The 22,220-nt window shown below is 49.9% G+C and overlaps 1 protein-coding gene across 1 annotated transcript in view; it reads right to left on the bottom strand.

The window, feature by feature from the left end:
- LOC111154601 (G protein subunit beta 1) overlaps positions 1-21,625 on the bottom strand; it is an 85,151-nt gene extending 63,526 nt beyond the window's left edge. The window contains exon 1 of the mRNA XM_022514285.1: positions 21,442-21,625. The gene's annotated coding sequence lies outside the window, so the exon portion shown is untranslated. The remainder of the gene's footprint in view (positions 1-21,441) is intronic.
- Positions 21,626-22,220: the final 595 nt, after the last annotated feature.

Raw genomic sequence — 22,220 nt, 5'->3', positions numbered from 1 at the left:
AGTGGCTTCTGCGGCCTGAAGACTACACTCCCACTCCAGACACACCTAGCCCTCCTGCACTCCGATTTTCGTTCTTTACATCAAATTATATCGTCTTGCCAATCTTGAAAATCCATTATACGAAAGATTTCCCCCCCACAAATTCATACTTTAGGTGGAATTCTACCTCGTAGATTATACGTTAACCAAGATGTCACATTTTAGCTGAGTGTCTGCCGTGTCTTCTGCTGTCAGCATCTTCACCTCAGTTCCATGACAGGCGCGGACGCCTCTCCCCTCTCACACGACCTGCATTGGCGACAACGGGCTTCACTGACTAAATTCTGCTCGGTCATTGGTTTTGCCCGATCGCCTGGTACAGGCTTGCTGCACAGTGCCACCATCTGATGTCACTAAAACTGTTATTAAAAGCCAGCAGGGGCACCTGGGTGGCTCAGTCAGCAGAGCATGTGACTCTTGATTTCCGCTTGGGTCACGATCTCGGGGCCACGGGATGGAGCCCCACGTCGGGGCTGTGCACTCAGCAGGAGTCTGCTCGGACATCCTCTCTCTTGGCCCCTCCCCTCACTTGTGTGCACGCTCTCTCTCAAATCAATCAATCAATCTTAAAAAACAAAACCAAAACCAAAACCCCACAACTGGACACCTGGATGGCTCAGTCGGTTCACCGTCTGCCCTTGGCTCAGGTCAGTGATCCCAGAGTCCTGAGATCGAGTCCTACACTGGGCTCCCTGCTCCACAGGAAATCTGCTTCTCCCTCTGCCTCTGTCTCTCTCCGTCTCTCGTGAAAAAATAAATAGAATGTTTTAAAAACCCCACAACTTAACTAAAGATAACAAGAGAAGAAATACAGAATTTCAATAATCAATTTCTATTTTAAAAATTAAACACAGGGGGCGCCTGGGTGGCTCAGTGGGTTAAGCCGCTGCCTTAGGCTCAGGTCATGATCCCAGGTCCTGGGTTCAAGCCCCACATCGGGCTCTCTGCTCAACAGGGAGCCTGCTTCCTCCTCTCTCTCTGCCTGCCTCTCTGCCTACTTGTGATTTCTGTCAAATAAATAAATAAAATCTTAAAAAAAAAAAAAATTAAACACAGAATTTAAAAAACTCCCACAAAAGAAACTCCAGGCCCATAGGGCTTTACTGGTGAATTTCTTCCACATAATTAAGTTTGAAATAATATCAATCTTATGTAAAATCTTCTCAAGAATTAAAGCTCATTCCATAAGGTTGATATGCCTCCATGTTAAATTCTGACAGTGACATTAAAAAATAGGAGAACTAGAGGCCAATCTCTCCCACAAATAGTCTGCCTGAGATGCTCTCTCCCGCTCTTTAAAAGATAAATAAAACTAAAAATTAAAATCTTCAAAACACCGAAAGCAAAACCCAGCAGACTGCAGCTGTTCTACGTCAATTTTAACAGAAGCTCTGCATTAATTCTTTTACAAAATAATGAAAAGATGCAGGAAAAAACCACACCATGAGCATAAGATGCGATGAAAGAACAGACTACAGCACAAATAAAAACCTTTTACCTCAAAGGCAAACTTAGTTAACTACACCTCAATAAAAAAATAAGGACAAACTCAAACTAAGAGATTTCTATAATACACTTATTTCTCTTTGAGAGAGCTTCTAATATGTTCAAACATGAATCATATCCGTTTTCATTTCCTCCAAAATGAAATGTCTTTTCCCAAATTTACCAAGATCTTGGTAAATTTTCCACAAAAAATACAGAGAAACCAGCATCTTACCACATGCTCCTTGCCCCATCCACCCACAGGGTGAACAGGAGCCTCTATTTCTTCCAGACTTTGATACATGGTGCATCATTTTTCGTAAATGAATCAAATGATATCCTGCATATTCTGAAAATTCTTCCCGCCCCCCCCACTTACTGCACTGTGGTCATGTCCTCACGACCGTAACAAGGCGTCCCCTGAAGCCCTTTGTGAGAGCTGCACGGTGCTCTGTGAGTAGCCAGCCCTTCGCCAGGTGCTCAGACTCAGCCACAAGCGCATCCACAAGGCGCACTGAGTTACAGGACAGCAGAGGCACTGTCGGATACTGGAGATCTCTGCCTTCGCAGAGCTCATGTTCTAGTCACCACGACCATTGTTCGCTTTTACTTCAAAAATTCAAGGTAAGGGTTTCTAACAACTGTTTTTAAAATTAAAAATAAGTAAAATAAGTATTTTGTGTTTTCTCCCCCTTTGGGTAAAGTCCTAAAACTAAAATTGCTAGAATTATTTACCTTGGAAATGCCTCTTTTAACACTGAGGATAGCAACCCTTTATCATATGTATTTCTTTTTTTTTTTTTTAAGATTTTATTTATTTATCTGACAGAGAGAGACACAGTGAGAGAGGGAACACAAACAGGGGGAGTGGGAGAGGGAGAAGCAGGCTTCCCACCGAACAGGGAGCCTAATGCGGGGCTCGATCCCGGGACCCCTGGGATCATGATCTGAGCCCAAGGCAGACGCCTAACGACAGCACCCAGGCGCCCCTTCATGTGTACTTCTAACATTTCCTCCAAATTGCTTGCCTGTGAGCTACAGGTCAAAGGTCCTCTAGCAGGTGTCTTTGGTATAGACAGAATGTTCTGAGTATTTCAGCAAATGATCTTTTTATGGCTTACAGCCTTAGTGTCACGCGAAGAAACCCTTGCCCATCACACCCAACCGCAAAGGATATAAAATACAGCCCCAATATCTGTCTAATACTTTCATTTTAAAAATGTTTACATTTAAATCTTTAATCCAGGGGCGCCTGGGTGGCTCAGTCGGTTAAACATTTGCCTTTGGCTCGTCATGATCCCAGGGTGCTGGGATAAAGGCCCAGGGCTCCCTGCTCAGCCAGGAATGTCTCTCCCGCTCCCTCTGCTCCTCCCCCAACTTGTGTGTGCTGTCAAATAAAATCTTAAAAAAAAGAAAAAAATCAAATCTTTAACCCACAGCATCTGTATATGCTGCGGAACAGTCCTCAACTCTGTTTCGTCCAGCAGATAGCACGCGGTCCAACATCTTTCACTCGTAACCCAACCACTCCCAACGGATCTCAGATGCCGCCCTGAGGGCGAACTCAACTCCCATGAGGTTACAGATCATGATCTAGACTACTCTGTCCCACCGACCTGTGTTTTAGAGTACTTTTAAAATTTATATAAAATAGAACACTGCCCACGCATCTTTTACAGAACGGACTCCTCTCAAGTATTTATTCCCCCAGGGAGCCTCGGTGGCTCAGTCTGTTAAGAGTCTGCCTTCGGATCTGGTCATGATCCTGGGGTCCTGGGATTGAGCCTGTGTGGGGCTCCCCGCCCAGCAGGGAGTCTGTTTGTCCCTCTCCCTCTGCTCTTCCCCCCACTCATACTCTCTCTCAAATAAAATCTTTAAAAATATATTTATTCCCCACAATTAAGAGCCATCTTTAAATTACACCAGCATATGTATGCAGGAAAACTGCAGCCACATCTCTTCAAGTTCTCCTTTCTCTCTTCAAGAACACATCTAAGTTTTCTCCATATAGTCTTATGACTGACCTAAATATGCTTTCTCTTTAAAAAAAGAGAGGGGCGCCTGGGTTGCTCAGTGCTTAGGTTAAGCCTCTGCCTTCGGCTCAGGTTATGATCTCAGGGTCCTGGGATCGAGCCCCACATCGGGCTCTCTGCTCAGCAGGGAGCCTGCTTCCCCCTCTCTCTCTGCCTGCCTTTCTGCCTACTTGTGATCGCTGTCCGTCAAATAAATAAATAAAATCTTTAAAAAAATAAATAAATAAAAATAAAAAAAGAAAAGATTCAGGCCTAAGAAACATAAAAAAATGGCAGCGGTCTACTTGCCTAAGAATATAAAAAGTTATTTTTTTAAAAAAGATTTTATTTATTTATTTGACAGAGAGATCATAGGTAGGCAAAGAGGCAGGCAGAGAGAGAGGGGGAAGCAGGCTCCCCGCTGAGCAGAGAGCCTGATGCAGGGCTCGATCCCAGGACCCTGGGATAAAGCTGAAGGCAGAGGCTTTAACCCACTGAGCCACCCAGGCGCCCCTAAAAAGTTATTTTTAAAGTTTATTTTATAAAAGAATAAGTTCTTTACAAAAAACCAAACTTACAAACATAAAGACTCACAGCTCGTCATGAACCTTTTCTTTGACCCCTTGTCTCTTCTATTAATTATTTAAGACGCACGACTCAAGTCACTAGTGGACTTTTGTAATAACACTAAAAGCAGAACTTCACTATAAAGCACCCATAAAGTTTATTCTGTCTAAACACTCAGGATGAACAACTTAATGAATTACAGGCATTCGCTGTGGCCAGGGCCCAACAGGTGTCTCTATCCTCCTGGGGCTCTCTGAGGTGGGTTAAGGCCAATGGAAGGGGCAGGGGCAGCAGCACAGGTGTGCCTGGAGCCAGAGTTATCGTCCCTGCGTCGTCCCCTGCTGAACCTCAGCCATGTCACTCAGAGGAAGAGAAAGCAGGAAAGGCGAGGGGGTGGCAACGGGCGGAACCTCCTTGTCTCATCACAGTTATTCATCATGCCCGGTCCTCCTTTCTGCCGCTGCTTCCAGATGACCCAACCTCCCCAAATCTTCTTCCCCAAGAACGTCCCTGATTTTGTAACAGGTCACTATGTGTCAAACTTCAGAGCTACCTCTCTTCAGTCTATCAGGGAGTGTCTAAATTTGCCTGCACCCACTCGATGTGCTGCTTTGTCTGGAGCCTTAAATTAAAAAACAAAGACAATCTTCTGTTTGAAACCCAATCCCCAGATGCCTGGGTGGCTGGGTGGGTTGAACAGCTGCCTCAGGCTCAGGTCATGACCTGCTTCTCCCTCTGACCTTTCCCCTCTCCTGCTCTTTCTCAAATAAATTTAAAAAAGAAAAGAAAAGAAACCCAATCCCACCCCCTCCCAATCAAAGCCATCATTTTTTTTTTTTTTTTTTTTTTTTTAGGTGGGCTTCATGCCCAACATGGGGCTTGAACTCATGACCCAGAGACCACGGGATGCATGCTCTACCAGCTGAGCCGGCCAGGCGCCCCTCAAAGCCATCTTCAAATCCTGAGCGTAAGCAGGCACTATAAGCAGACTTCCACGCAGGAGAGCTTCTGCAGTGATAGGTAAAACGTAACTTTGGGGCACCTGAGTGGCTCGGAGGGTTTAGCCTCTGCCTTCGGCTCAGGTCATGATCTCAGGGTCCTGGGATCGAGCCCTGCGTTGGGCTCTCAGATCATCAGGGAGCCCAGTTCCCCTCCCCCCACCCCTTGCCTGTCTCTTTGCCTACTTGTAATCTCTGTCTGTCAAATAAATAAATAAAATCTTTAAAAAGAAAAATCTAAAAAAAAAAAAAAAGGTAAAATATTTAGAAGTAAATTTAACTAGGGCACCTGGGTAGCTCAGTTGGTTAAGCAACTGACTCTTGATTTTGGCTTAGGTCATGACCTAGGAATTGTGAGATCAAGCCCTGTGTGGGGCCCCAGGCTCAGGGCAGAGTCTTGCGTAGAAGCGCTCTTCCGCCTCCCGCCAGCCCCGCCCCCATCCTGCTCCAGGGCACTCACAGTCGTGCACTCTCCCTTTCGGATAAGTAATAAAGTCTTAAAAAAAAAAAAAAAAGTAAATTTAACTAGCAAAATTTCAGTTCTTTATACAATATAAACTATTCTCTTAAACATATATGTATCACATGGGCGCCCAGGGGGCTCAGTCGGTTAAGCACTCGACTCCTGATTTTGGCTCATGATCTCTGGGTTTCGGGATCAAGCCGAGTCGGGCTCCACGCTCCCCACAGCGTCTGCCTGAGAATCTTCCCTCTCCCTCCCACTCTGCCTCTCTCCCTGCCATGTGCACACATGCTCTCTTCAAAAAATAAAATAAAATCTTTAAACATGAATTTAAAATATTTGACAAACACCCCAAGATCTACCAACATAGGTTCCTAACCATAGATATGTAAGAGATGCTAAACAAGTTCTGAATGGACTAAATTTCCCAAATTCTTATCCCCCTTATGTAGAGACTATATAGAGACTCCCTGCTCAGCGGGGAGTCTCTTTTCCTCTCCCACTCCCCGTTTGTGTTCCCTATCTCCCTGTCTTCCTCTGTGTCAAATAAATAAATAAAATCTTTAAAAAAAAAAAAAAAAAAAAAAAGCTTTTACTGGAAATGGAGAAATGCACACTTCCAGGAGTGGGGCAGTCTTTCTTCGGTCCAGAGTGCTCATATATGGTCATTTAAGAAAACAACATAGAGGGCGCTGGGTGGCTCAGTGGGTTAAGCCGCTGCCTTCGGCTCGGGTCATGATCTCAGGGTCCTGGGATGGAGCCCCGCATCGGGCTCTCTGCTCGGTGGGGAGCCTGCTTCCTCCTCTCTCTCTGCCTGCCTCTCTGCCTACTTGTGATCTCTCTCTCCCCGTCAAATAAGTAAATAAAATCTTAAAAAAAAAAAAAAAAGAAAAGAAAATAACATAGAGGGCGCTGGGTGGCTCAGTCCGTTAAGCGTCTGCCTTCAGCTCAGGTCATGATCCTAGAGTCCTGGGATCGAGCCCCACATTGGGCTCCTTGCTCAGCAGAAAGCCTGCTTCCCCCTCTTCCTCTGCTTGTCTCTCCCCCTGCTTGTGCTTTCTCTGTCAAATAAATAAATAAAATCTTTGGGGCGCCTGGGTGGCTCAGTGGGTTAAGCCTCTGCCTTCGGCTCGGGTCATGATCTCAGGGTCCTGGGATTGAGCCCCGCTTCGGGCTCTCTGCTCAGCAGTGAGCCTGCTTCCTCCTCTCTCTCTGCCTGCCTTTCTGCCTGCTTGTGATCTCTCTCTCTCTCTGTGTGTGTCAAATAAACAAAATCTTTAAAATAAATAAATAAAATCTTTTTTTTTTTAAGATTTTATTTATTTATTTGACAGACAGAGATCACACGTAGGCAGAGAGGCAGGCGGAGAGAGAGGAGGAAGCAGGCTCCCCGCTGAGCAGAGAGCCCGATGTGGGGCTCAATCCCAGGACCCTGAGACCACGACCCAAGCGGAAGGCAGAGGCCTCAACCCACTGAGCCCCCCAGGCGCCCAATAAATAAAATGTTTAAAACACTGAACCAGGGGCGCCTGGGGGGCTCAGTGGGTTAAAGCCTCTGCCTTCGGCTCGGGTCATGATCCCAGGGTCCTGGGATCGAGCCCCGCATTGGGCTCTCTGCTCAGCGGGGAGCCTGCTTCCTCCTCTCTCTCTCTCTGCCTGCCTCTCTGCCTACTTGTGATCTCTGTCAAATAAATAAATAAAATCTTTAAAAAAAAAAATAAAACACTGAACCATTTAAAACCAGAAGGAGTATTTACATATAAATACCTGCATGTGAAGTTCTTCGAATCAAGCCTACGAGGTCCTTTGCAGTTAAAAAAAAGAAGGATTTACCCACTGACTTACAACATTAATCTCAACAATTTTAGAGGCTTTTAATTGTATTACTATGTTTTTAAGTTAGCATTATCTAAATCTGGGAGTGAATGTTTGGACAGAAGAACTGCTGCTTTAAAGCTCTTCTTTCACAGCCGCAGGAACTTCCTCAAAGCGCAGCCCGCTGGTCAGCGGCTCAGCGCCCTCCTGGGTACATCACGGTTCCAGTCACAGGAAAATGTGTGTCGGTCCGTTCCCACATTTTAAGAAAAGGTACAGAGAGCACCATGGTCACTTACCAATTCAAAAAGCACATTTTAAATGCCTTCCCAGTCAATGTAAGGCAGCAAGACTCCCTGCTGAGCCCATCAGTGCCCAGGAGACCTCTCCGGCCTTCCTTCTCCTGTCTCTGGGTCTACAGCAGCCACCCCAAAACCCAAATCCCACTGGAAGGGGACCTAAGGCTTTGTCAAGAACTCTCTTACCCATTCCCAGGAGAACTGCCTAGAAGTTCATGTCCAGGCCACTGTCCCCAAGCCTGTGTAGCAGATTCATCTGGGGGCACTTCTCTAAAACCCCCCAAGTGGTGGGCTTACACATGGACTGATGGACACTTCCGGGAGTCTTGACTCACAGGTTCAAGAACTAACCCCGCCCACACGCACAGCTCAATTGGTGCGCCTCTGCTTTTAGCCCGGGCTGGTTAGGTAGAAAACGAGGCCAGGGTTTACCACTGTCCCTATCACATAAGGTGAACGCTATGAAATGTTAACTGTGGCCTATCTATGTGACCAAGAACAGGGGTGACCAGGAAAAGCCTGTCTGAGGAGGAAGCGCTCCTGCTGAAACCTGGAGGACTAAGGGCACAGCACTGACCGCAGCGAGAGGACTGGGGATGCGGGGCAGACAAGCCAAGGGATGGGTCTGGAGGTCAGAAAGGCTGGAGAAGGGGATGCCTGGGTGGCTCAGTTGGTTAAGCCTCTGCCTTCGGCTCAGGTCATGATCCCAGGGTCCTGGGATCGAGTCCCACATCAGGCTCCTTGCTCAGGGAGCCTGCTTCTCCCTCTGCCTCTGCCTGTGCTCACTCTGACAAATAAATAAATAAAATCTTTTTAAAAAAAGAAAGAAAGGTGGAGAAGGTTATAAATCTTTGAGTCGGGGCACCTGGGTGGCTCAGTGGGTTGGGCCTCTGCCTTCGGCTCGGGTCATGATCTCAGGGTCCTGGGATTGAGCCCCGCATCGGGCTCTCTGCTCGGCGGGGAGCCTGCCTCCCCTTCTCTCTCTGCCTGCCTCTCTGCCTACTTATGATCTCTCTCTCGCTCTCTCTCTGTCAAATAAATAAATAAAATCTTTTAAAAACATAAATAAATAAATAAATCTTCGAGTCATCAAAACCATCAGTAAACAACATTTAAAACAGATGACAGATAGGAACAGCCATGATCACCTGAGAGCCCAAGAACAGAGAAAATCCTGGACTCAAGACTGAGAAATGCCAGGCAACTGAGGATATGCAGGGCAGACAAACGAGGAAACCTGGAAGGAACCACGAAGGACAAAGCAAAGGCGAGCAGGTGAGCCAGGAACTACGACAGCAGAGTGTTTCAAAGAGGTGGTGGTGGCCGACCAAGTGCAACAGCAGGAGACAGTACGCTGAAAACAGGGGAGAAAAGTGCTTTCCCCGAGAGCTTTCTCTCCTCAAGCAGAAGCAGAGGTGCTTGCAGACAAGGAAAACTGAAGATGGACAGAGTCTCTCAAATGGTTTTTCCAGCCCTGACCCAACACAGACCTGAAAAGCCCAGCTCTATTCCTGAACTTCAGTTTTGTGAGACCTCAAGAATCCTTTTAAAACACTTACCTTTCTATTCAACTCGTCTCTGACTGGTTTCTTTCACTTGCAACTAAGTCTTCTGTTCACGAGCTTGGCCATGAAGGGAAGGACCCTGAAGATAGGGAGTTAGGAACTTAAGGAGACAGGGATTAAGGAAAAAACTCTAGGTAAGTCTAGCAAGTCTTTCTTACCAGTATCCTCTGAGGGACGTCTGGGTGGCTCAGTGGGTTAAGCATCTGCCTTTGGCTCAGGTCATGATCCCAGGGTCCCGAGATCGGACCCCACACTGGGCTCCCTGCACCGTGCGGAGCCTGCTTCTCCCTCTGCTGCTGCCCCTGCTTGTGGTCTCTCTCTCAGTATCACATAAATAAATAAAACCTTTAAAAACAAAACAGTATCCCCTGAAAACTGCTGTCTACCTGTAGGCATGACTTTATTTGGAGAAAGGGTCTCTGCGAGTATCATTAGTGTGGATCCTCACCCGACGGGCTCACCTTGTAAGAGAAGAGACATGCGCGGAGAGAAGGCCAAGTGAAAACAGAGGCGAAAACCAGACTGCGGGCAACCCCCAGAAGCTAGAAAGAAGGAGAGGGAGCTGCCTGGCCAACACCCTGGTTTTAGACTTTCCACCTCCAAAACTGTGAGAGTAAATTTGTTTCAGCCCCGTAGTCTGTGATAATCTTATAGCACCCCAGGAAAGTAACAAGCTCCATCTTTAGTTTCTTTGGGGGCTCTATTCTACCTTCAAACATGACAATTTCAAATTGTCCGATTTCAAAACCAAGCAGAAGAACCCCTGAAAGCTTTAAGACAGCGGCCGCCATGACGGGAACAGAGAGCAGGAGTCGGCTTGACAAGCACCCGAGGGAAGGAGGAAGGCAAAGGGGCCAGACACCCCATGCGCCAGTGGAAATGGAAGCAAACACTCCAGCTCCCGCAGCAAAGCAGGAGGGCAAGCATTTATTCGCGCCACCTCACTTAATCCTCCCGTATCCTGAGATGAGAAAACTGGTATAGAAATAACTCACTTACAGGGCGCCGGGGGGCTCAGTCCGTGAAGCGTCTGCCTACAGCTCAGGTCATGATCCCAGGGTTCTGGGATCGGGTCCCACATCGGGCTCCCTCTCCCTCTGCCTGCTGCTCCCACTTGTGTGCGCGCGCTCTCTCTCTCTCAAGTAAATAAATAAAATCTTTAAAAAAAATAAAGAGGGGGAACAGAACAAAGAGATCCTCAGAGAATGAGAACAGGACAGAGAACTGAAGCAGGAAAGAGATCTCCTGTCTAAGGAGAGGCTGGAAAAGAGACCAAGATTAACCAGGAGGTTAAGTTCTAGAACAGTCACCTTAGGGGTGCGTGGCTGGCTCAGTTGGGAGTGCATGTGACTCTCGGTCTCGGGGTTGTGGGTTCAAGCCCCAAGCTGGGTGTAGAGATTACTTAAATAAAAAAAATAAAACTTAAATTACTTAAATAAATCTTAAAGCATCTGTCATGTTTGAGGTAGAATAGAGCCCCCAAAGAAACTAAAGATGAAACTGTTGGTAAATGTATTCCCAAGTGGAAGAGTCTTTGCTTTAGTAACAGAGGAAGGAGCAGACGCAGACACCCAAGGCTTCCAGGAGGAGAGAGTAAGGGAGAAGATCGAGCTAGAGGGTCCACCGTGTGGTAATTAAGAGCTCTGGAGGCAAACGACTCAAGTTCAAACATGGGTCCCACTGCTTAATCCCCCCGGCGGGTTAGTCATCTGTGAAACGGGGCTAGTCACAGTCCCTGCCTCAGAGCTGACGTGAGAATCACAGGGCAGGACGCTCTCGGCACGGCCAAGCCAAGGTCTGCAGGAATGGATTTCTACAGGGCAGTCCTAAAGTACTTCCCCCAACCTCTTGTATACGCATGTAACATCTGTGCCAAGTGGAGGTTATCAATCCAAGGCCTGCTGTCCTCTCACCGTCTCCTGCTCGCCGCTCAAATGCTTCAACCTCCCGCCGCAAGACGAAACTCAGGCAGGGCAATTGCTCCGTCGGTGAAGCGGCTGCCTTCGGCTCTGCTCATGATCCCAGGGTCCTGGGATGGAGCCCCATGGCGGGGTCCCTGCTCGGCGAGCAGTCTGCTTCTCCCTCTTCCTCTGCCCCTCTCCCCGTCGGTGCTCCCCAATAAAATCTTCTTAAAAAAATGAAATTCTTGCAACCACTATGGCCCTGTCCGCCTTGTTTCCCAGCAGTCTTTTCCACCACCTGACGGACGGCCCTCTTACCGAGGCAAAGCTGCCGTCTCTCCCCACTGCCTCAACAGCAGATGCTCCTTGGCACTGCTGGGCCCTCAATAAGCCTGTTATCGCTGCTTCCCCTCTTCCACCGCAGTTTCCCTCCTCCCCATACCTGACAGTGCTCCAGCTCCTCCATCTGAAATCAGAACAGAACAGAGCCCTCCCTCCTCACTGCCTCTCCGCCCCTTTCCTTCAGAGCCTCCCACACCACACTGTCAATCCTTGGCCCTGGGGAGTCCCGGCAGTAAATCCTCTAGTCTACTTCTCTCAGCTGAATTTGCTCTCTGATCACCCCCACCCCACCCCTGCCCAAGGCCTTCCTAGGCTCTAGCACCATATTCTGATGCTCTCCCAGCTTCTAACCACAGTTCTCAGAGCTCCTCTTCTGCCTGCTCTTACAGCCACACACTCACTCAGGGCTTGGTCCCAAGGCCTCTTCTCCAGCTACTCCAAGGGGTTTTCTTCTTCTTCTTTTTTTTTTTTTTTTAAAGATTTTATTTATTTATTCGACAGAGAGAGAAATCACAAGTAGGCAGAGAGGCAGGCAGAGAGAGAGAGAGAGGAGGGGAAGCAGGCTTCCCGCTGAGCAGAGAGCCCGATGTGGGGCTCGATCCCAGGACCCCGGGATCATGACCTGAGCCGAAGGCAGACACTTAACAACTGAGCCACCCAGGCACCCCTCTTCTTCTTTTTAATAATTTTTTAAAAAGATTTTATTTACTTATTTGACAGAGAGAGAGATCACAAGTAGGCAGAGAGGCAGGCAGAGAGAGGAGGAAGCAGGCTCCCTGCTGAGCAGAGAGCCCGATGTGGGGCTCAATCCCAGGACCCTGAGATCATGACCTGAGCGGAAGGCAGAGGCTTAACCCACTGAGCCACGCAGGCGCCCCTATTTTAACAATTTTTAGGGTTTTTTTTTAAGATTTTATTTATTTATTTGACAGAGAGACAGTGAGAGAGGAAACACAAACAGGGGGAGTGGGAGAGGGAGAGGCAAGCTTCCCACTGAGCAGAGAGCCCAATGTGGGGCTCGATCCCAGGACCCCAGGATCATGACCTGAGCAGAAGGCAGAAGCTTAATGACTGAGCCACCCAGGAGCCCCTGGGGTTTTCAACCCTTAGAGAGATCTCTGGATTCCCCCCAGGAAAAGGCACAATCTTACACCTATAATGCTCCAACAGCAGGGGGAGGAGGGGAGATGGACACATCAGGACAGACTGCCTATCTCCAGGTGAGGACCGCTCTGGTCCCTGGAGGCACCCTGGGCCAGTTCCCTAGATGTGACCCAGCTGGTCTGAGCACGGCACTGCTCTCCACATCACTGCTGCTCAGACGGCGCGTTCTTCGTCTCCCTCCACACATAATCACGGAGGATCAGGGGCTTTTCCTTCTGTGGGTTACACCTATGGGTATTTAGTGTGTTTGACATTAAAACGGAGAAGGTTTAAACTGTTTAATAAGCCTATTACATGTTACCATCAAGGACATTTTTACAAAAAACAGCTAAAAGTGCACCTCGGTGATTCAGCCGGTTAAGTGTCCGCCTTCGGCTCAGGTTGTGATCCTGCTTCTCCCTCTGTCCCTCCTCCCACTCGTTCTCTCAATCTCTTTCTCTCTCTCAAATAAATAATCTTTTTAAAAAAATAGCTAAAGAAAATGGGACACCTGGGTGGCTCAGCCAGTTAAGCATCTGACTTCAGCTCAGGTCATCATCTTGGGGTCCTGGGAGTGAGCCCCACTGTCAGGGTCCACGTTCAGCTCAGGGTCGGCTTGTCCCTCAGTCCCTCCCCCTGCTCGCGCTCTCTCTCTTTCTCTCTCAAGTAACTAAAATCTAAAAAAAAAAACCCAACAACTAAGACATCATTTGAGGAGAAGAGCTGCAGTATTCTGCATTTCAGCCCCACCTCTTCATGTGCACTGAACAGGGTGAGCTGAGTTCTCGCGTCTGCTTAGGCACCGCTCTGCTGCAACCACGTACTGCTAGGTTGACACACAGGAGGAAAATTCAGTCTCACACAGATACACAGCTGGAAAAGGAAGACGTATTTTAACAACCTTTTCGAATAAATATGCACAGTCTTCCTTGATACTAAATCAAAACTTGACAAGTATTAAGTTTTCTAAAGGGAAGTTCTGATGTGGAATCTGAAACCGTGCCAGTTAATTTTTAATACCACTACATTAAATTCCATGGGATTTATTCCATTCCTGGGCTCTGAATGGATCTTTTACCATCTGTGACTTAGCAGCATCACACACAGGCCATTGGGAAACTATCAGTTCACTGAATTAGGCACATCTTCCAAATGTTGACACATTTCATTACATAATATTAAAAAGAAACATTTCCTAAGCATCATCACCTACAAGAAAAGTCTTTAAATACTGGGAAGCTGTCAAGCTCATGATAGCAGAATCAAGTTTTCCAAAATTCTGATTTCCATTTGAAAGCTCAAATTTTATCACTGCCAACAATACTGTCAGTTACATTCCTTGAAATATCTGGTTCACTTCTTCAATTTCAAGAGAGTATCTGCTGTGTAAATAACCCATCTGAAGGGCCAGCCTCTTCTGTCAGCTGTACTTCCAATGCCTCGGCCCACCCCCGACTGGGAGACCAGACATCTCCGCTTCCAGATGCACTGGCGCTTTATGCCCACTTCCCATTTCATCTCCCAGCCGGGGAAAAACGGGTACTCAGGGTTAAAGTGTAATAAAGTTAATTTCTATGCTTCATCAAAGACATTAAACTGGATTTTTCCAAACACGAGTTCATGGTGGTGAATACTCTGACTTCAGTAATTCTGTAACTGCTCTGAGATCATGGCCCTGATTTGTTCAAGAATCAGCAGTTCACCCACCACTTTTGTACCATCAACGCAAGTATCAATAGAGTGAACGTCAAATAGCGTCTTAAAGACTGTGTAAGTAGCTTTGACCCAATGAACCACACTAAAGGGTCACAGGGAACCCCAAGTGTCCGCAGATCATACTTTAAGACCTCCCCCTCCTAATAATTATTATTCCCAAAACTTAATTACCATCTAAATAGTGTTAACTCTGAGAGACACCTGGGTGCTCAGGTCATGATCCCAGGGTCCTGGGATCGAGTCCCACATTGGGCTCCCTGCTCAGCAGGGAAGTCTGCTTCTCTCTCTGCCTGCAGCTTCTCCTCCTTGTGCTCTCTGACAAATACATAAATAAAAATATTTAAATAGTGTTAACTTTTAAAAGCCTGCCTCCAATCCAGACCACTCCTCTAGAACTCCACACTCACATATACAAAATCCAGACATTTACTGGGCATCCTGTTAGAGGTTGGTAATACTGCAGTGAACCAAAATTCCTGTCTTCGTGGAGCTTAGAACTAGCGGGGAGATCAGCACAAGGACTAGGAAAGCAGAGCAAGGTTAAATGGTAGAGATTAATGAGATGAGAGAATGACCTCTGAGGAGGAGATATGTGAACAAAGAGCTGAACGAAGGCAGTGAACTCTATAAGCCAACCTTTAGGAGAAGAGCTTTCCAGGGAGAGGAGCCAAAAGCCTAAGGTCTGATCCACCCTTGAGAGAAGATGTCCTGGATCCTCCAACCCAACGTTTATAAACTGAACTCGTAATCCACCGCGCACCCCCTACTAAACCACTGCTCCTTCTTTCAGTAAATGCCACACATCCACCCAGACGCCCAGGACAGACAGACACCCGCGGTCTTCTCTTCTTGCCTTCCATGCAGCCATCACGTCTTTCAGTCGCCAGCTGTACTGCCCTGGTCCAGACTCCTGCCTCTCTACACCAGCACCCCATGTGGCCATTTCTGGCCAGTCTTCCTCCCTCATCTGAACATGCTCCAAGCTCAAGTACCATGTCATGGCCCAGATTAGGTCAATCTCCTCTTTAAAAGCCCTTTAACGTCCCCCAGAGCCCTCCAGCCCTTTAGACCGTCCATCCCCAACGAGCCATGCTCTCTTTCCCTCAATAAATGATGACTGAGCACCAGCCACTACCACACAATAGGCCCTGTTCTGGGCGCCGGAGACACAGTGGATAAAGGAGGCCAGTTGGTGATCAACACTCACACTCTCCTCAGCTTCAAACATGGTTCCCTTCCCTTCCCCCCACCTACCGTATGCCAGAAAGGCTCCGACTACAGGGTCCTTCAGGTCTCAACTTTAAAACACACTTTATTCCGGGGTGCCTGGGCGGCTCAGTCGGTTAAGCATCTGACTCAATCATGATCTCTAGCTGTCCCGCTAACCCCCTGACCTTGAATTTCTCCTCTGCACCTGCTTGTTAGGCTATTAAACTATAAACTCAGTGAGGCCCTGAGACAAACCCATTCTACAGCAGTTTATAGCCTCAGCACCTAACAGAAAGGTGCTGAATAAGCACTTTTTCTTTTTTGGGGGTGGTGCTTAAGATTTTTATATACTCAGGGGCGCCTGGGTGGCCCAGTCGGTTAAGCGTCTGCCTCCGGCTCTGGTCATGATCTCAGGGTCCTGGAATCGAGCCCCACATCAGGCTCCCTGCTCAGCGGGGAGCCTGCTTCTCTCTCTCCCTCTGCTGCTCCCCCTGCTTATGCTCTCCATTTGTGCTCTCTCTCAAATAAAATCTTAAAAAAAACCAAAACAATAATTTTGCCAGTTTTCAAAATGAATTATAGTATCAAAATTCTCCTATAAAGGTAAGGAAAGCCCTTCAAGAAAAGAAAACCATGTGAGAAGACTCTGGAGAAAGTGAGGTAGTAAACTGGACAGGGTTTGGCAAAGACATCTGATACAGATATTCCATCCTCTGAATTAATGTTCCTCTGGAACCGTTAGGAAGAAAGAAAAGAAAATCTCTTAGTAAGCTGTCTTCTTATAACATTTAACATCACCACAGTTAAAGGATTTTGGCAAAGCAAGACCACTAGCACCAGAAAGGGCTAAAGGGTATACTGTGGGCCAGGCACTGCTGCTGGAAGAGCTTCATACATCTGTCTGCTCGCTCTATCCTCAAACCCCCGCTAGGAAAGGAGGTTCTAGAATACCTGCTTTACATGTAAGAAAACGGACAGAGTTAAGTAAAAATCCACACCCAAACCAGCAAGTTGAATTACAGCACTCGGCTTTAACTCCACGGTAGCAGTCCTTTCAGAAAGGAGGGACCCTCTCTCCCTCTCAAGAAGTTACGAATTATTTTATCTTATTTTTAAGATTTTATTTATTTATTTGACAAATAGAGATCACAAGTAAGCAGAAAGACGGGGGGGGGGTGGAGAAGGAGGCTCCCCGCTGAGCAGAGAGCCCAATGCCAGACTTGATCCCAGGACCCTGAGATTGTGACCTGAGCCGAAGGCAGAGGCTTTTACCCACTGAACCACCCAGGTGCCCCCAAGAAGTTATGAATTATTTTAAAGTTCCTACGACAATTTTTTGAAAACCTACTGTAGAGGCTTTAACACAACACTCTGTTGTCTAATTAGAACATGTCCGGAATTTGTTAAAGCTTTATCAGCTACAACATTGGACAGGCAGTCGAGAGAACCTGGAACACTCGTCAGGACTGTATTTTATCATCGCCACAGGACTGAGTCAGGAGACAGATATACGTGAATATACAATTACCCACAAGTAACCAGTATGCTCAACCAATTCCCTGGTAATTCTCATCCTGACAGGCTAAAGAATATACAAGTCTTTTTCCGTCTTGGTAAAATGCATTAAGTTCGGAGTGGCTAATTACTAAATCATATCCTTTTATCAGTGCCAATATATAGGTTCAACTGAGTAATCTCTTAAAAATTACCCCAGATAATCCTGACTTGATTAAGATTTTATTTAATTTTTTGAAAGAGAGAGAGAGAGAACACGCAAGGGAGGGGGGTCAGGCAGGCCAGAGGCAGAGGGAGAAGCAGGCCCTTCTCTGAGCAGGGAGCCCTATGTAGGGCTTGATCCCAGGACCCTGGGATCATGACCTGAGTCGAAGACTGAGCCACCCAGGTGCTCCTTGACTTGATCTTTAACTTTTTTTGTTTTTCTCTTTTTAAGTAATCTCTACCCCCAACGTGGGGCTCAAACTCACACCCCGAAGACAGGAGTCTCAGCCTCTACGGACTGACCAGCCAGGTGCCTCTGGTCTTTTAAACACGTTTTTGTAGAAATGGCTTTCCCCAGAACTTCAGTTTATTAAATCAAGTAAGTGGATACTTAAGTCTTTAAGAAAAAGAAAGCAAGATTACTCTATAAAAGAAGCTTTTTATCACTGGAAGCCACCAAGAATTTCTTTCCATTGATTACCAGGGCACGTGATCCAAGGCACCACCACAAAAAAGGACTAAAAGGTTTAACGGACCCACTTAAATGCCTACAGATTGCCTTATTTCCCAAATAAGAGTTCTGGAGCAAAACACAGAGCTTTAGAAAGAAGTGCTGTTCCATTTTCTTACCAGAACACTCAACATGATGCTGCATTACCCAATGCAGGCACACACCCCCACATACGTTCAGACCAGCCCTTCCTTCCACCTTTCCGGATTCTGTGTGTGAAATGTGCATCTGACCTCAGTGTCGATATAAGCCTCTTGTTATCTCTCCATCGTATGTTCACTAAACCAACACCTAACTGGCCCATCTTCGTACTTTCTCTAACCATTCAGCAACGAATGCAATCCCGAAATCAGAATTTTTCCCAGGCTTAAAAGATTCTAAGATATTTTTGTTCACTGACTTACTAGACTGGGATAACAGAGGTTTCAAAATAATACAGCCATATGGTCAAGCCCAGATAATAACATTGAGAATATCTGTTACCAATCCACTAATGCTTTTAAAAGCCAAAGTCTGTAGACAGTAAGAATTTAATCCAATTTGGAGACCAACATGAGCCAGAGAAACCAACACGGTCAGAGAAAAAACAATCCAGTGAAGAAACTATAATAAATGCCAATACTGCATTTATTGTCTAAAATAAAATCAACGCTACTCATTAAAGAATGTATTAGCTAAAAAACCAACGGATGGTGCATAGGCAAGTCTAAAGATATCCTGAAGATCTTTCTCAAAGTGATTTGTAGAAATACAATGTTTTCAAACAAGCCCATGGACAACAGAAATCTCAGGGCTACATTTAGCAAAGGAAAAAGTCACAGAACAGAGCTTTGAAAAATAAGTCCTCATAAAATCAGTCCCTTTCTCAAGCTGTCACTATTAGTCTACCAAGGTGATTCAAGCTTTGCAATCAAAGTCACTAGGCATGAAAAAAATCTGAAAAGAACCTTTAAGTTTTACTCTAAAAAAAAGACAGTACAGGGGCGCCTGGGTGGCCCAGTCAGTTGTCTGACTTTGGCTCAGGTCCTGGGTCCTGGCCTGAAGTTGGACTTCTTACTCATTAGGGCGTCTGCTTGTCCCTCTCCCTCTCCCCCGATTTGTGCTGTCTCTGTCGAAAATAAATACAATCTTAAAAAACAACAACTACGTTTTTCTGCAGTCTTTTAACAGTCTTCTAGATCTGTTCTGAGATGAAAATTCAATCTGAGGAAACTTACTACAAGTCCCCTCCAAGCAGAAGTAATTCAAAATATTAAACAAAGAAATCTTTAAAGGTATCACTAATGTCCTTCAATGGACATTAACTCAACGGGTGAGTACTTCCGTGATGCTATCCACACAGCCCCCTGGAGAAGTCCAGTGTCACACCCGAGGAACAGTTTTTGTCCAGTAGTTGTTCACTGAAGGAAGTATCAATTCTGAATCAAAACTGCATGGCTGAACAGTTTCCCTTCTAGACGTACTCTTGAATCATCCGGACAGAAGATGAAATGTAGCCCTAACACGGTCCCCCCCCCCGCCCCCCGGCAGAAAGAAATGGGCGTAAGTCACAGGCACAATCACAAAACTTAACTCTGCTTTCCCAAATTCCCACTTCTAAGAAAAACTTGGAGCACTTGTAACGCCGTGACTGAAGGAGCACGGAAGCAAGCCGGGAGCCTCTACCTGGGCAGAGAGGGGCCCCGCAGTCCCAGCCTCCCAGCAGCCAGAGGTCCCACCCCCTCACCCCCTACTGGGTCCGAAAAGATCGGTCTCTAACCAACCACCCCAGATGCTCTCCATTTCCGGCCAGTTCCAGTTGTTAGAAAGCTCCCATCCAGTCGTGCTGGGGAGCGGATCTCAGACCTGCTCCCATGTTGGTGGCACCAACGCTGTCCCCACCCACACACCCGGTATTAGTAAGGAAGCAAAAAAGGAACTGCCTGTTCACTTTCTTGTTGCAATATACACCTTCCGGAGGAATCTAGAATAGACCCTACCTATCTAGGAGAATTCAAACTAAAACCTTACTTTCAAAGAAAGAACCCCTCCACCCCCCCCCCCAAAACCAAAGCTTCAAATTCGACAATAAAAAATCCCTGTAAACTTACTCATCGGAACTCTCGGGGCATCCTACCCGATCTAGAGTGGAAAGGGACTCCCACAAAGCGGGGCTTCCGTTTGTCTGCTCACCCCGAAGCCAAGCTCGGGCCCGTTCGGTCTCCGGAGCAGCGGCCGGGCCTTCCCGCGAGAGCGGAGCGCTCGGACGCACAGAAGACACACAACAGAGACCGCCGCGGGCACAGCAGGCGCAGGGGTCTGCACAGGCCTGCGGCACCGACACGCTAGCTGCGTTCCCGGAACTGCCGCGTCCCGCAGCCTCCCGCCCCGACAGACCGTCACACGGGGCCGCGGGCCTCCGCTCGGCTCACGGTCCCGGCCAGAAGCCTCCGTGCAGCGGGCGGAGCCGGCGGACACTACCACTTCCGCGCGCAGCGGTGCAATCCGGGGCGCTGGAGGCGGTATCAATACCTTCGGAAACGCAAACGATCCGCAAGGAAAAATACCGGAGGGAGGGGGGCTTCGAGAGTCCGAGGGCTCGGCCACCCCCCGGGCGGGATCTTCGGCTCAGCGCCCCTCCCCCACCCGCCGCGGGCGCAGGGCTCGCGGGGTCCCCTGCGCCCCCCGCCCGCCACATAACGCAAGCGGGCCCCCAACACCGCCGGGGCGCAGGAGGCCGGGAGCGCGCGGCGGCTGACAATGGCAGCGGCGGCGACGCGCCATCTTGTAGCGGCGCCCGGCCCGAGCCATTCATTCGGCGCGGGGGCGGGGGGCGCGGGGACCCCGGCCCGCCCCGCCGCCCGCACCCCCGGCCCCCGGCCCGCCCCGCCCGCGCCGCGCCCGGCGAGGGGCCCACGACGGCGGGCTCGCGGCGGGGCTGCCTCCCACTTCGCGCTCGGAACGCCAGCCCTGGGGCCCGCCGCGCTCGGCCGTCCGGGCTCAGCCCTTTGTGTCTGGCGGCCTCCGCGGCGCCCGGCCGCGCCTCAGCTTCCTCCTTCCGCGGCCCCCCTTCTCCGCGGGCCGCCGCCGGCGCCAACTTCCGAGGCCCCAGAAAAGGTGTCGGGACTCAGCGCCCAGGAGCGAAGGACGAGCTCCTCCGCCCGCCGCTCCCTTTGTTCTCGCCGCCGGCCCGCGAGCCCGAGACCCCGGCCCCGCACACGGCCCCCGCGCAGGCAGGTCGGGCCAGACGCGCACCGCGGACCCCGACCTGGGACCCGGGCCCCGCGCCGCGGACCCGACACCCGCCCCGATTCGGGACGCCGGGCCCCGGACCTGGAACCGAGACCCCAGCCCTGGAGCCAGGATCCCAGAGCCCCCGCGCCCAGACCCCGGCCCCTCCGACCCCTGTCCCCGAGCTCCGGACCCCGATCCCGGCCGCAGACCCCGAACCCCGGACCTGGGACAGCCGAGCGCCAACCAGGGCCCGGACCCCAGCCGCAGCCCGCAGGGTCCCCGCCCGCTCCCGGCCCGCGACCCCACCCGGGCGGGGCAGGAAGACGCGCGGCCAGGCGGCGGGGTGGGGGCGGGGAGGGTGGGGGCGGGGCGGCTCCTGAGGGCGACTGCGGGGGAGGGGCCGGGCCCGGGTCGCCGGGCAGGGGCAGGGGCCGCCGCGCTCACCTCGGCGCCTCGTCCCGCCGGTCTCGCCCGCGCCCCGCCGCCTCAGCCGCCTCGGCCGCCGCTCTGGAGGTGGTCGCGCTCGGGCCGCTCCGCGGGCGCTGCGGGCAGGTGCGCCGGCGAGGATCGGTCGGGTCCCGCGGCGGCTGCTCCACTCCCGCGCCCGCGCCCGCTCCCGCTCCCGCTCCCGCTCCGCCGCCGCCTCCGTCCGCCCCTCAGACGCCTCCAGCCATCGGGATGGGCGCGGCGGCCCCTGCCCGCAGCCTCGGGAAACCCCACGCCGCGTCACCGCGCACGCCGCGCGCGCACGCACGGCCCGGCCGCGGCCCCGACGCGCGCACGTCCGCGCGCTTCCTCCCCGCGCGGCCCCCAGGAGCGTGCGCGAGCCGCTTAAAGGGGCAGCGCCCGCCCTAGGGGAAGCGGCTCGCGGGACAGCCCCCCGGGCCTGATGTGACCCTCGCGGGTGCCCCAGGGTCTTCGCGCGGCGCCCCTGCCGTAGCGGGGTTGGGGGCTCCTTGCTGCGGACCCGCTCGGCTTCCCAGCCAAATGGACGTGGGTGGAGGCCGCCGGACCACAGCTGGGACTCTCCAGGCCCTGCACCGGTACCCATTCCAGCATCGCGCCCTACATCCCGCGCACAGTATCCCATCCTGCACCCTGCATTCAGCACCCTGCACCTGCATTCTGCACGGCTACCTGCATGAGCACGCACCCAGCCCAGGCTGGCCGCCAGGCCTGGGGGTGCCAACAAGCTGACTGGATCCCAAAGGGGCCCACGCGGG

The sequence above is a fragment of the Enhydra lutris genome, unplaced genomic scaffold, assembly GCF_002288905.1.
Source record: "Enhydra lutris kenyoni isolate GAN:26980312 unplaced genomic scaffold, ASM228890v2 scaffoldscaffold38, whole genome shotgun sequence".
NCBI classification, from domain to species: domain Eukaryota; kingdom Metazoa; phylum Chordata; class Mammalia; order Carnivora; family Mustelidae; genus Enhydra; species Enhydra lutris.
The sequence above is the reverse complement of the archived record's forward strand: the minus strand, read 5'-3'. Positions and strand labels throughout refer to the sequence as shown.